The following is a 12,322-nucleotide window of genomic DNA, read 5'->3' as shown; positions in this document are numbered from 1 at the left end:
GGATGTTGCGGGACTTCATTTCCAGGATCTGAGCACACCGTGCCGCCTGTGAACATGTCAGGGTCCACGAGATGGCAGTAGGACCTCACTGGTTTGGGAAGGTGAGCTAGCGGGCCAGAGAAGCCCTCCAGCTCCAGGCCTCCCTCCCGGGCCTGCTCTCCCATGCAGGCACGTGCGCGCACATACACCCCTTAGGTGGGAGTGCAGGGTGAAACCTTCAAAAAGTAAAACAAATTTGAAAGAGAACATTTTGCTTTTTTAAATGTTTCAGTTGACATACAGAATGTGAAAATATTTTCTCTGCTTGGTTTCTTAATGTCTTCAAAATAGAGTAGGTTTAATCCATCATCAGCTATCTAATAGTCTCTGAAAATGTGTCTTTGTTATAGACATTTCTTCAAAACAGGCCAGGGAGGGGAGGACCCATTCGCCTTATTAAAGAAGCCACACTTCATTCAAGGTATATCTGAGAATCCCAGACGTTTTCCTATAAGTCCCATTGAGATGCTTTTCATTTCTCACATTTGCTGCTAACAAGTGAAACAGTGGGCTTGAGGAACCCGGGGAAATTGATACTCCCGCAGAAAGCTGGCGCAGGTCTGCAGTCTGCAGCTAGAGCCCAGGCCCTGGCTCTGTCTGTCCCACTGAGCCCCACCGACAGCCACAGAGACTGCCCCCATCACCCGGGCCTGGAAAGGTGTTTCTGGCATATCTGTTTTGGTATTCCACGCACGGAGCTCTCTGCCCGTGTTTTATCCCCATGAGCAGGGCTCAGAAATACATGAAAACCATCCAGCTGCCTCGCTCCCTGGCGGACGTTTATTGTGCACCCTTTACGCCAGACGCCAGCGAAAGGGAGATGAAAAAGAAGTTACGGTCGTCTCAGACTTCAGAGTAACGGCAGCCTCAGAGGAAGACAGCAGGGTAACAGACTGTGCCGAAGGAGGGAGGGGTGTGCAGGTCACTGGTGCTGCTCGGAGGAGGGGCCCCGAACACCAACGGGGCCGGCTTCCCAGAGAAGACACTGTCTTCTTTCACGAGAGGGAAATACGTATTGAATGGTGCCTCTGGTCATGTCCTCAGGGCCGCCTTACGCTTACCTAACATGGGCCCAATGAGGCAGCCTTCCGGGTCCAGCTCTCCCGCATGTGGTCAGTCTTCCTGTCCACTCAGTACCCAGCCCCCCAGCACAGTGCCCAGCACATAACAGGTGGTCACTAAATATTTGTCGAGGAAATAATCCTTTGCCATTTCTTCATTCACTAACATTCTTCCCTGAGGTTTTCCATCCAGAGTTTTGAACTGCAGTTGTATGGCATAAGATGACTGTAGGAAGTACATCAAGACGTCCTGCTCTCTCTCTTTGAAGTCAGTGGGACCGTGTGTCATACTCACCTCTGCACTGGGGAGTTCTAAATGAAACTACCATTTCCCTATCCAGTTCAGATCTCCCACAGACTCTCTACCGGTTACCCTCACAAACGTTTTCAGGGATTTCCCTTTGGCAACTGTTCCCACAGGGTCTGCAAATAGTGGGCATTCTTCAGCCTTCCCCTCAGCCCCTCTCCTCACATTCTTTTGTCTCCAGCAAAGCCGTCCTGTGTTCTGTGTGCATCACAGCTGTCTTAACACTATAGCTGTCCAGTTTGGTGAGTCAACAGTCTGGAGGCTGTTTTGCAGGGTGCAGCTCCTTGCTGGGAACTGCAAGCAATTTCACATCTCCGTGCAAGGCCTGGCCAAGGTCATCTCTCAGTTGATGCCTGCCTGAGGAAGGAGTCCATGGAGAGGCAAGGAATAACCAGATGATTTCAGTGCCTCTGTGGGCTGGGTTAATCAGCTGTGTATTACTTGGCACCAAATACTAAACCAAATCCATTAAGTTGATCTTGGCCAGCTTGATACTGTTAGCATATTGAAATTCACAATTACATAGAGCAGGGCTGTGACTCCCAGTGGGAGTTGTGAGTGAACACCTCGCCTGGGGCACAGCTCCTATGATGTTAGGTGCTGGATCTAAGGCAGCTGAATAATAGGAAAGGCAAACGCGTTGGTCATCGTCTGGTAGGATGTCTGACAGCCCTTCTCAAGAGACGTTATTGCTTTTGGTCCTGAGGAAGTGTGGATCCCCCTAGCAAAGCTTGGTCCCAGCGGTCTCTGCACATGTGACCAACAGTGGAACGTCTCAGAGGATCGCTGGCGGAGGGGGGACGAGCAGTACCTTCCAGCTCTGGGGAGGGGAGCTGGTTGGGTCCAGCCTTGCTTCTGCTCTTGGTCCTCTCCAGGGCCCCGTCTCCTTCCCTTTGATTCAAGGAGGGACCGCACTGAAAAGAGGACCCGAGCAGAGACTCCACAGCTGTTGGAGTGGAAAGTGAGATGGGCGTTCAGAGCAAGGACCTCTCTGTGGGCCTGCACTTCTCTGCCCTCTGAGCTTGAGGGCCTTCCCCTGATCTTTCCTGCTGTTGTAGGGAGCCCATGCTTGCTGATCCCGCGGGCACATGGGGCCCAGCAAGTGGGCCTAGGTTAGTTTTACCACAGGACTAACAGAGTTGGGTCCTCTTAAATCCTACCTCCCTCACTCCAACCCTCCCTCCTTGATGGCAGAGAACCATGTGTATTAAAGACACTCATAGCATTGTAACCCATGGACTATGAAATATCTTGGTCTTGCTTGAAATATCTCAGACTGTGCTTCAAGGAATACCAACTTTATATTCTTGGAAGAATCCCAAAACAACTCGCCCCAGAATTTTGTATACTTTTTTTTTAACCCATGGCTGAGAGGAGAGTTAGACCTTGCCCTTCTTACTTTTCTGTCTGCTGACCCCCTGGCCCCGCTAATGTTTTTGGTTCTAGGTTCTGCATTCTCCCAGGTTCTTGGCTCTCCCGTGCTCCCTGCTGTCGAAGGAAGGATGGGTCAGCCAGGCTCTAGCCTTCCCACACCCCTCCCTCCTACCCCAGCTGGACTGCCTGGTGCCCTTCAGAGGCAGGCTGTCAGGGCCATGGTCTTGAGACACTGCCCTCTCCCCCTGGTATTCCTTATTGCTTTGTGTCTCAGTCAGCTCGGGCACCAGAACAAAACACCACAGACTGGGTGGCTTAACAGAAATTTCTTTTCTCACAATTCTGGAGGCTGGAAAGTCCAAGATCAAGGTCCAGCAGCGTTCAGTTTCCGGCAAGGACTCTCTCCTCCCTTTGCACCATGTCCTCACGTGGCAGAGAAAGAGAGCACTAGCTCAGTGCCCTCTCTGGTGTCTCTAATCCCATAATCCCACCACCAGGGCCCCTCCATCACAACCTAATCACCTCCCCCAAGCCTCACTTCCAAATGTGGTCACATTGGGACTAGGGCTTCAACATAAGAGCTTGAGGTGGGGGTGGAGAACAAACGTTGTGTCCCACCTGCCAAATAACACTTAGCGATCTCCCATTTTAAAACTATCCATATCCAGAACACTCCATTCACTGTCATTTAAAACTTGCGGTGAGGTTGAAGCACCATTATCCTCTTATAATGTGGTTTTCCACCCCACCATTAAACAGGCAACTCTTAGACCCTTCTAATGTAATACAGGGACCGCACCAGAGATGGGATGATTCTTGGTGAAGAGAAGGAACAGTATGTCCTGAAAATCTACAGAGAGTCCCACTGCCCCGGTAGAGCTGTCAGCCCTCCTCCCCCAGTTAACTTCCACTTCTGCTTGGGTTAGAGACAACCAGAAGCTCTAATATATTAAGAAAGATGAGCACTGAAAAGTTGACCCCCCCCCCCACTCTTGTATTCCAGAAGAAATGAAAGAATTTTTTTAAGAGATTTTATTTATTTATTTATTTATTTATTTGAAGGAGAGAGACACGGCGAGAGAGGGAGGGAGAAGGAGAGGGAGGGAGAGGGAGGGAGAGGGAGGGAGAGGGAGAAGCAGGCTTCCCGCCGAGCAGGGAGCCCGATGCGGGGCTCGATCCCAGGACCCCGGGACCATGACCTGAGCCGAAGGCAGGTGCTTAACGGCTGAGCCACCCAGGTGCCCCGAGAAATGAAAAAATTTTCTAAATGAGAATCTTTACAGATCTAAAGTCTTTAGTCCTTAAAGAGAAGTGTGGGCCACTCTCTCACTCTCTTCTTTGGGAATTCATCTTTGCCCATGATTTTTTTCTATTCGGTAGAATGGCCATGGGTTTCTATATTCCCATTTCTAGAATATATTTTTCATGAGGGGATAAAGTCTTATTTTTTTGTAAAGATTTTATTTATTAGAGAGAGAGAACATGAGTGGGGGGAGGGGCAGAGGGGCAAGCAGACTCCCTGCTGAGCAGGGAGCCCAACTCGGGGCTCCATCCCAGGACCCTGAGATCATGACCTGAGCTGAAGTCAGATGCTTAACCGACTGAGCCACCCAGGCGCCCCTAATGTCTTATTTTGAGCTTGGTATCATGTTAGGAAGAATGATGTGGTTTCACTCTAGTCCCGTAGTTTGTGATTTGTGCCTTGGAATCCCAGTTGGAAGGAAACGATTGACCAGGACGCTTTGCTTTTTGTGAGGTTTAGAGGCATGGTCAAGTATAACAGCCTCAGGCATGATTTAGAAGGTAGAGCCTGAGCAGGCTACTTTGTGAAGTAATGAGCTCCCCATTCATGGGATGATTGTTCCATCACTCAGAAGCCTCCACTAGGGTCACTTGCAATGGAGACTGTACTTCTGGTTCTTGAATTAGCTGGGAGTTTGGAATACAGTGATCTCAGAGACCCTGTCCATCCTAAAATACCATGTTTCCATGACTGCACACAGCAGAGCTATACTACACGTGGAAGAACATGAGCCATAGAAGCCTTGCACAGAAAATTGTTTTCCACAAAGGAAAAGAAAATGGAGTGATTAAGTTGTAACTGCACTCTGTCTTAACTTTCAGATTCACGGGCTTCTTCCCCATGGGACCATCCCTTTATATCTATCTTCATCAACTCATGCAGAATGTGGATTATTTTTCACTTAATATTTATATCATAAAAGCAATAAAACAGCAAATAAAAGTAGGAGGGGGAAATTACCAAAAATATCATTACTTCATCATAACAATTATCTTGATGTAGTCCTTTCCATCTTAGTATGACTATTTGTAGTTAATCATAGTGCATATATGTTATGTCTCTTTATTTGAAACATTCAGATGTTTTTTCCTATTGCTGCATAGTCTTTGGAATTATTAAAAATAATAATGGACCAGACTACTCTGTCAGGTGAATATAACACAGTGCATATTCCTAGCTTTGTTAAACATTTATGTGGTGTCCAGTTTTTTCAACATATCGTAATGATAAATAATCAGTAAATCTTCTTGCCCATTATTTTGAATTACTTCTTGGGATTGGAGATGTTCAGTTTTGAGTATTAGGTAAAAAACAGGCACATTTTTATGGCTTTTGGTAGATGATGGCAAATTGCTTCCGGAGGGCCATGACCACACCAGTTTATACCATCCCTCTGATTTCACCTCATCTTATCAGCAAGGGGTATTTTCATTTTCAAATTGCTAGGTAACTTTTTCTGGTTCACATTTCTTTTAATACAAACGAGTGGATTTTTTTTTTTATATGGTTCATTGTCTGAAAGTCATCTGTGGTGTCCTTTGCCCGTTTATCTTGTGAGAGCTTAATGTCCTTATCAAGTTGTGCAAAATACATGTGTGAATTGATTTTTCCAAATAAAGATATTAACCATTTTTCCTAAACCACATCTTTCCAGTTTGCCTCTTTTGTTTATATTATGGCTTACCCACAAAATTATCTAATTTTTATAGTGGAATGTATCAATAATTTTGTGAGTTTTGACTATTGGTTCTATAGCACTGCTCTAGAAAATATTCAGTCTTGGGAGCGACGGACCAGTAGGGGAGCTGACCCCAGCGGTTTGCTCCACTCTGTGGAGGAGAGATGGGGAGGCGCTGGGCCTGAGCTGAGGTAGGAAGGAGCCCGCCCCTCGATGCCTCCCGCAACGCTAGTCCCTGAGCCGTGATGCGAGCGTGGGTCCTGCTCTCCGCGGTGCTCTGGTACCTCCCTGGAGGTGGATGGCAACGTTCTTCTGAACGTACCGGGAAAGGCCTCATTTATGGCAAGCCCGGCACCCAGTGAAATATATGTAAAATTACATCACAATAGCCCAATCCTCGCCTATATGGATTTTAAACGTGCTTAAAAAGAAGCAGTGGACCCCACCTACTTATGGATTGGCCTAATGAAAAGCCATTAACAGGAAATAAATAAATATAACTAAAACAGGAAAGCTGATGATAGAAGATTTTCTGGAGGCTTTGTCTGGACTTTACTTACAAATGTACTCTCTTATAAGACTGTCAGAGCGGAAACTCAAGAAGAAATGATAGTGAAGCAGAGATATGACTTTACGATCTTTGCCTATCGGGAACCTGATTATTCATATCAGATGGCTGTACGTTTTACCACAAAGTCTTGTGAAGGAAGATACAATGACCTGCTTTTTAGAGTGCTGAAGAAAATCTTGGATAATTTAATCTCTGATTTGTCATGCCATGACATAGAACCATCATATAAATGCCATTTTGTTAAAATTCCCAAACATGGCCTCATGCATGAGCTATTTATAGCCTTTCAAGTTAATCCTTCTGCACCAGGGTAGAAAGGTACATGCAATGATTCTGCTGATTGTGAAGATACCACTAATCATAATATCCTCCAGTGGTTTTAGTCCTGGGACTTTTAGTCCTGATGTTGATGTTACTTGTCAGAGCTGCATTTCCATCTGTATTTATGGAGCTAAATCTTGCACATAAACTTCAAACAAAAATCATATTATGAAGACCAGAAGTGAAAGTATCGTTACTTGCTTGTGGAAGTGGGGAACATAAGATAATTTGTTCACATCCTGGAGCAACAGAGATTCATTAAGTAAGACCAATAAGACCAAAACATTGGAAAACATACATTTTATAAACTTCAAAATGATAGTTGACATGGCATTTCTAAGAAGGAATCTAATATCTCCAGTGGACAAAAGAAAGTGTATTAGTGGATGATTTTCAATGAAATATGTTTTGCTGTTTACAAACTGAATCTGTTGCTCTGTACCTAAGCCTATATTACGGTCAAGAAGAGTAGCAAAGTATAATATAATAAAAACTTTATACTTTCCATATATTAATTTGTTTGAAATCACTCTGATATGCTATAAGGCGTATATATTACCTTTGTAATTAGAACCAAAAAAAAGTTGTTTCTTTTGGTCCCTTTGCTTTTAGTTTGTTTTTTAAATAGTTTTAAAAGTATAGTGTTAGATTTATAGAATAATTGGGCAGATATTACATAGAGTTTCGTATACCCTGACCCCTCCCCAGTTTCCCCTACTATTAACCTATTGCGTCAGTGTGATACATTTGTTACAAGTAATGAACCAAAGTTGATACTATTATTAACTATAGTTCATAGTTTACATTAAGGTTCATTCTTTGTGTTATACAGTTGTATGGTTTTGACAAATGCATAATGCCTTGTGTTTATCATTACAGTTTCATACAGAATAGTTGCACCACCCTAAAAATCCCTTGTGCTTTATTTATTCATCTCTCCCTCTTGCTCCAGAACCCTTGACACCACTGATTTTTTTTAATATCTCTCTGGTTTTGCCTTTGCCAAAATGTCATGTACTTGGAATTATACGGTATGTAGCCTTTTCGGGCTGGCTTCTTTCACTTAGCAATATACATTTAAGATTCCTCCATGTCTTTTTGTGACTTGATCATTTTTTAGTGTTGAATAATATCCCATTGTATGGATATATGAAGGACGTCTTGGTTGCTTCCAGTTTTTGGTGATTATAAATAAAGCTGCTGTAAACATTAAAAAAAAATCAGTCTTAGTCTCCATTATTATTGTGATTTTTATCTTTAAAAAAGATATTTGACTTTAATCCATCTGAAATTTATTCTGGTGTGAGGCATATCAAACCAATCTCATCTTCTCTTTTTAAAAAGTGTTAATAATTCCAACACCATTTATTGAGCGATCCTTTCCTTTTTCCATTTTCTTCTGATATCTCCCTTATCACATTAAATTTCTATACATTTATGCACATATAATAGGATTCTGACCACCTACTTAATTCCAGTTTTTTCTTGTGCCAGTACCACAGTTTTAAGTATTGTTACATAATGTGTTTTAAGGACTTGCTCCTCCTCTTGGTTACTGCAGTTCCCTCTCATTTTTTAAAAAGATTATTTAGAGAGAGCAAGCACGCACTCGTGAGCCGGGGGAGGAGCAGAGGGAGAGAGAATCCCAAGCAGACTCTGTGCTGAGCCCAACACAGGATTCGATCTCACAACCCTGAGATCACGACCTGAGCTAAAATCAAGAGTCGGACGCTTAACCGACTGAGCCAACCAGGCACCCTCTCCTCATTTTTAAAAAATATCATTCCCAGTTTTATTTTTCGATATTAATTTGAGATCCATTTTATCAACTTCCAAAACACCCTCTGGATTTGGTTTGACTGCATCCATTTGGCAGTAATAATTATTCAGTCCATACTTTAATTTGTGGAGAATTGACTTCTTTGCAGTATTTTTTTTAAAGATTTTATTTATTTATTTGAGAGAGATCTCTCAAATAGAGTCTCAGCAGACTCCCCGCTGAGCAGGGAGCCCGATGCAGGACTCGATCCAGGGACCCCAGGATCATGACCTGAGCCGAAGGCAGTCGCTTAACCAACTGAGCCACCAGGCGCCCTTCTTTGCAGTATTTAATTACATGGTAGGTCTTTTCTGTCTCAATGTGCAGAGGCATGCTGGGGGTACGGACACAGAGGGAGGCTGGGATTGCTAGGGGATACGGGTGTTGGGAGGACTCAGGGGGCTGTACCTGGGCTGGGCCATGCATGCCTGCATGCCGACCTGTCTGCCAGAGAGAGTCCAGGTGAGGGACACCGGTGTAATCCTGCCGAGATCAGGAGACCTGGCGACTCTGATACCTGGCATATTGTTAGCCCATTCTGCTAACCGAGGATCCTTCCAGCTCTAAAACCCTCTTCACCTCTGCCCCATGTGGTGGAAGACCCCGCAGTGCCGTTCCTGCCTCACGTCTGCTAGACCACGGGGCGGTGGAGGGGGGAAGGCGGAGACCCTTCTCCAGGATCCTGTGGATCCTAGCAGCCCACCGAGGGCCGACCCCTCACAGGTGTTTCGCGCCGGCGGGGAGAAGGGGCGGAGGGCAAACCTGTGCAGCCCCAGCGTAGAGAAGAATTTTGTCTTAGCTGATGCGTTTCAGTGCACCCGGTCTCGGACTGCAGTGTAAACAGAAATCACCCAGAGACCGTGGGACTCTGCAGCTCCCTGAGGAGTAGGTCTGGACGGCGTCCGTGCTGTTTGTCTGCAGACCACACCTTGAGGAGCAAAGTTTGAGAACACAGATCTATGTGGGAATTCCTGGCTTAAAAAAAAAAAAAAAAAGTGAGTTAGGGGACAGGGGTGGCTAGACTCCTAGTCACCATTGTGCTTTCAAAGTATGTGTATAGGCAAGGAACACAAAGCCGTTTGATACATTATCGGGAGAGTAATGGGATGGGAGACTTTCTTCTACGTGTGTGTTGCTTTAAAGTGTTTGCAAAGAATAAAAACTGTAAAAAATATTTTAGTGAATGGGAAAAACAAAAGTGGTTCATCTTGCAGCCACAAAGGATTAGCTAGGCCACATCACTTGCTGTCCCTTCTCTGGGTGACTGTCCTCCTGAGGTATGCTTTCTCTTTTGCTGGGGTGGTTTTCGAACAGCCTGCTTGGATTTGCTCTCGTCTAGAAGCATCTGAGGCTGTACCCACTGCCCAAAGGGTGAAGATGAGGCCTTTAGAGATGTCAACAATTCCCTCATTCCTCATCTAGGGTTAACCCGCTGCCAGACCCAATGACCAGTGACGCCCTCCACAACCACCGAAAGCATGAAGGAAAATCTCGGAGTTCAAAGTTTGCCTTTCTTACTGGAAGAATTTTTATTAGGCCAAAGCGTTGACAAGTTTGTCATTCCCAGAATCTGCTAACACCCTCCCTCCATTCCCTTCAATTTTTAGTGCTTTTCCCCTCCTCATTTTTAGAGGGGAGGAAAAACTGTCTTGAACAAGCAGAAAGTTTTATCCAAGGTGTTTGGCAATGAGTCCATGTGCTGGGAAAGATTTATGTCTCCGTTCTCTGGCACTGCCTGGTGTGAGCTCACTTAAAACAACTGAATAAATGAGTTCACTTTATCCTGTCAAAATGGAACTGAGGGCGGCATGGTACCCAGCTGGGGTCCACGGGGACCCTGAGGCAACGTTCATGTCTCACTCACTTGTGCTGAGCTCAGCCGTTTTTATGTCTGTCTGAGATCATTAAAACGAGGAGGGCAGGGAGCAGAAAGACCTGTGGAATGAATGGTGTGATGGAAACACCACTCAAAGCCCACAAGGCTCAGCCAAAAGCCTGAATTTAGGGGTTCACTTACGAGGCTGCCTCCCTACCAGTCTTGTCTCCGCCAGTTAGCAGGCCTTCAGACGGGAGCAAGACCCGTTGGCTTGACCAGAGCTCCTTGAAGGGACTCCCCAAGCGAGATTTCTTCATGCTGATGGTCACAAGAGTATTTGTTTCCCTTAAGTCTTATTGTGTCATTCTTGTGGCCCTACGACCATTAAGACTGGACCCGTTGAGACAAGGCCTTATTGTAGAAAAGGAACATGGATTCTTTCCTGGATGGATTGTCTGGGCCAGGCTCAGTTCCATCCGTTTACATGGGTTGGGGCTCGGGATGCTTTGTTATTAACTCAAGGCAGCTGGCCCCAAGGGAGGGCTGGTGCTGCTTAGTCCCGGGCAGAGGGCACCTGGCTAGCTGGAGGGCCCAGGATGGCCCATCTGGGAAGTGACTGCATGACTCTCCACTCTCCCCAATGCTAGGACTTATTCCTCCTTCTAGAGTCCTCCAGCTTCAGCCAGAAGGAGGGGTGGTTTCTGTCTTAGGGTGGGGAACCTGGGGCTGTAATAACCCCTAAAACTTTCTTGGCATTTAAAGGTGACAGAGTGTGTCCCCTAGACTGTAGAGGGACCATAAGGGTGTGGGGATTGTGCCTTCTTCCAAAAGAAGGAAGGAGGGGGAGGGAGGGAAGGAGGAAGTAGATCCTCTCAAGTCCTGGGAAATTCCTGTGGGAAGGTAATAATGCCATTTTATAAATGTGGAGGCTGAGAGGTTGTGATTTATATATGTAAATATATCCTTTAATCGATTTTTTACTTAAAAATGCAACTAGTTTGATGTGTGCTGGTTATATTTTTCCAACATGCATTAAAGCACAAATATGCCTGAGACAAAAATTGTCATGGGTGTATCACCTTGGATGCTGTGCAGAGTGCCCTCATCCCACGAGGGCAGTGGCTCTCAGAGTGGCCTCATGACCACAGAGCACACGAAAGCACCACATAGATGTTAACTCAGACCCAGCCTTTCACAGCTTAGTTAAGAAAGACAAGCAGTGTCATGTGAATAACATCTGCATCAAGGAAGACAACCTGAACCTTACACATACGGGTGCAGGGAGCCAATGCTGGCTCATTTCTCTCTGACTCCTCTGGTCAGAATTCACAAGAACTGACAAGGAGGACTTAAGCAGCTAGCTCCCCATTGTTTAGAGCAGCTCTGTCCAGCAGAACTCTCTATAGTGATGGAGAATTTCAGTATCAGCATGGTACTGGAGACAATTCTCCACGGGTCTTTTGTATGTCTACACAGTTTTCAAGCAGAAGCACTGACTACCTTTTTCTGTACAATTTTCAAGGACATTTGTGTAGCCAACAGCCTTGGACAGTAGAATTAATGTCTTCCTCCAGAGCACAAAAACAAACAAACAAACAAAAACAACCAGCTGGCTTCCTGCCCATTATAAAAGATTCGGGTTCCCTAAAGTAGGGTTTCCTCTCTTGTATTGCTACCCACTGCATATGCAAGTATCCTCTGGCCCCCCCTCATGAGAACCAGAGCTCAGGAAACTGGAGCAAGAAAATGCTGATACTCTGGCTACCGATGTTGCTATAAATAATAACGTCCTTAGTCTTCTGCGAGCATTTGTGAAACTGGCAGATTAACTTGTTAGCTTGCACCTAGGGGAAGATATGAGATTCTTCACCTTCCCCAACACATTGTCCAACACATGTGGCTATTGAGCTCTTGAAATGTGGCTAGTGTGACTAAGAAACTGAATGTTTAGTTTGAACTCATTTTTCCCCTAGTTTTTTTGAGGTGTAATTGACCAAAAAATTGTATCTATTTATTTATTATTTTTTAAGATT

The 12,322-nt window shown here is 45.2% G+C and overlaps 1 pseudogene; it reads left to right on the top strand.

Annotated features, from left to right (window-relative positions):
* Positions 1 to 6,007: 6,007 nt before the first annotated feature.
* On the top strand, positions 6,008 to 6,876 carry LOC114226032 (zona pellucida-binding protein 2 pseudogene; annotated as a pseudogene).
* Positions 6,877 to 12,322: the final 5,446 nt, after the last annotated feature.

The sequence above is a fragment of the Eumetopias jubatus genome, unplaced genomic scaffold, assembly GCF_037043125.1.
Source record: "Eumetopias jubatus isolate StellerSeaLion01/CBP00866 unplaced genomic scaffold, mEumJub1_p1.0 scaffold_13, whole genome shotgun sequence".
NCBI classification, from domain to species: domain Eukaryota; kingdom Metazoa; phylum Chordata; class Mammalia; order Carnivora; family Otariidae; genus Eumetopias; species Eumetopias jubatus.
Note: the sequence above shows the minus strand (reverse complement) of the source record. Positions and strands in the feature narration are given on the sequence as shown.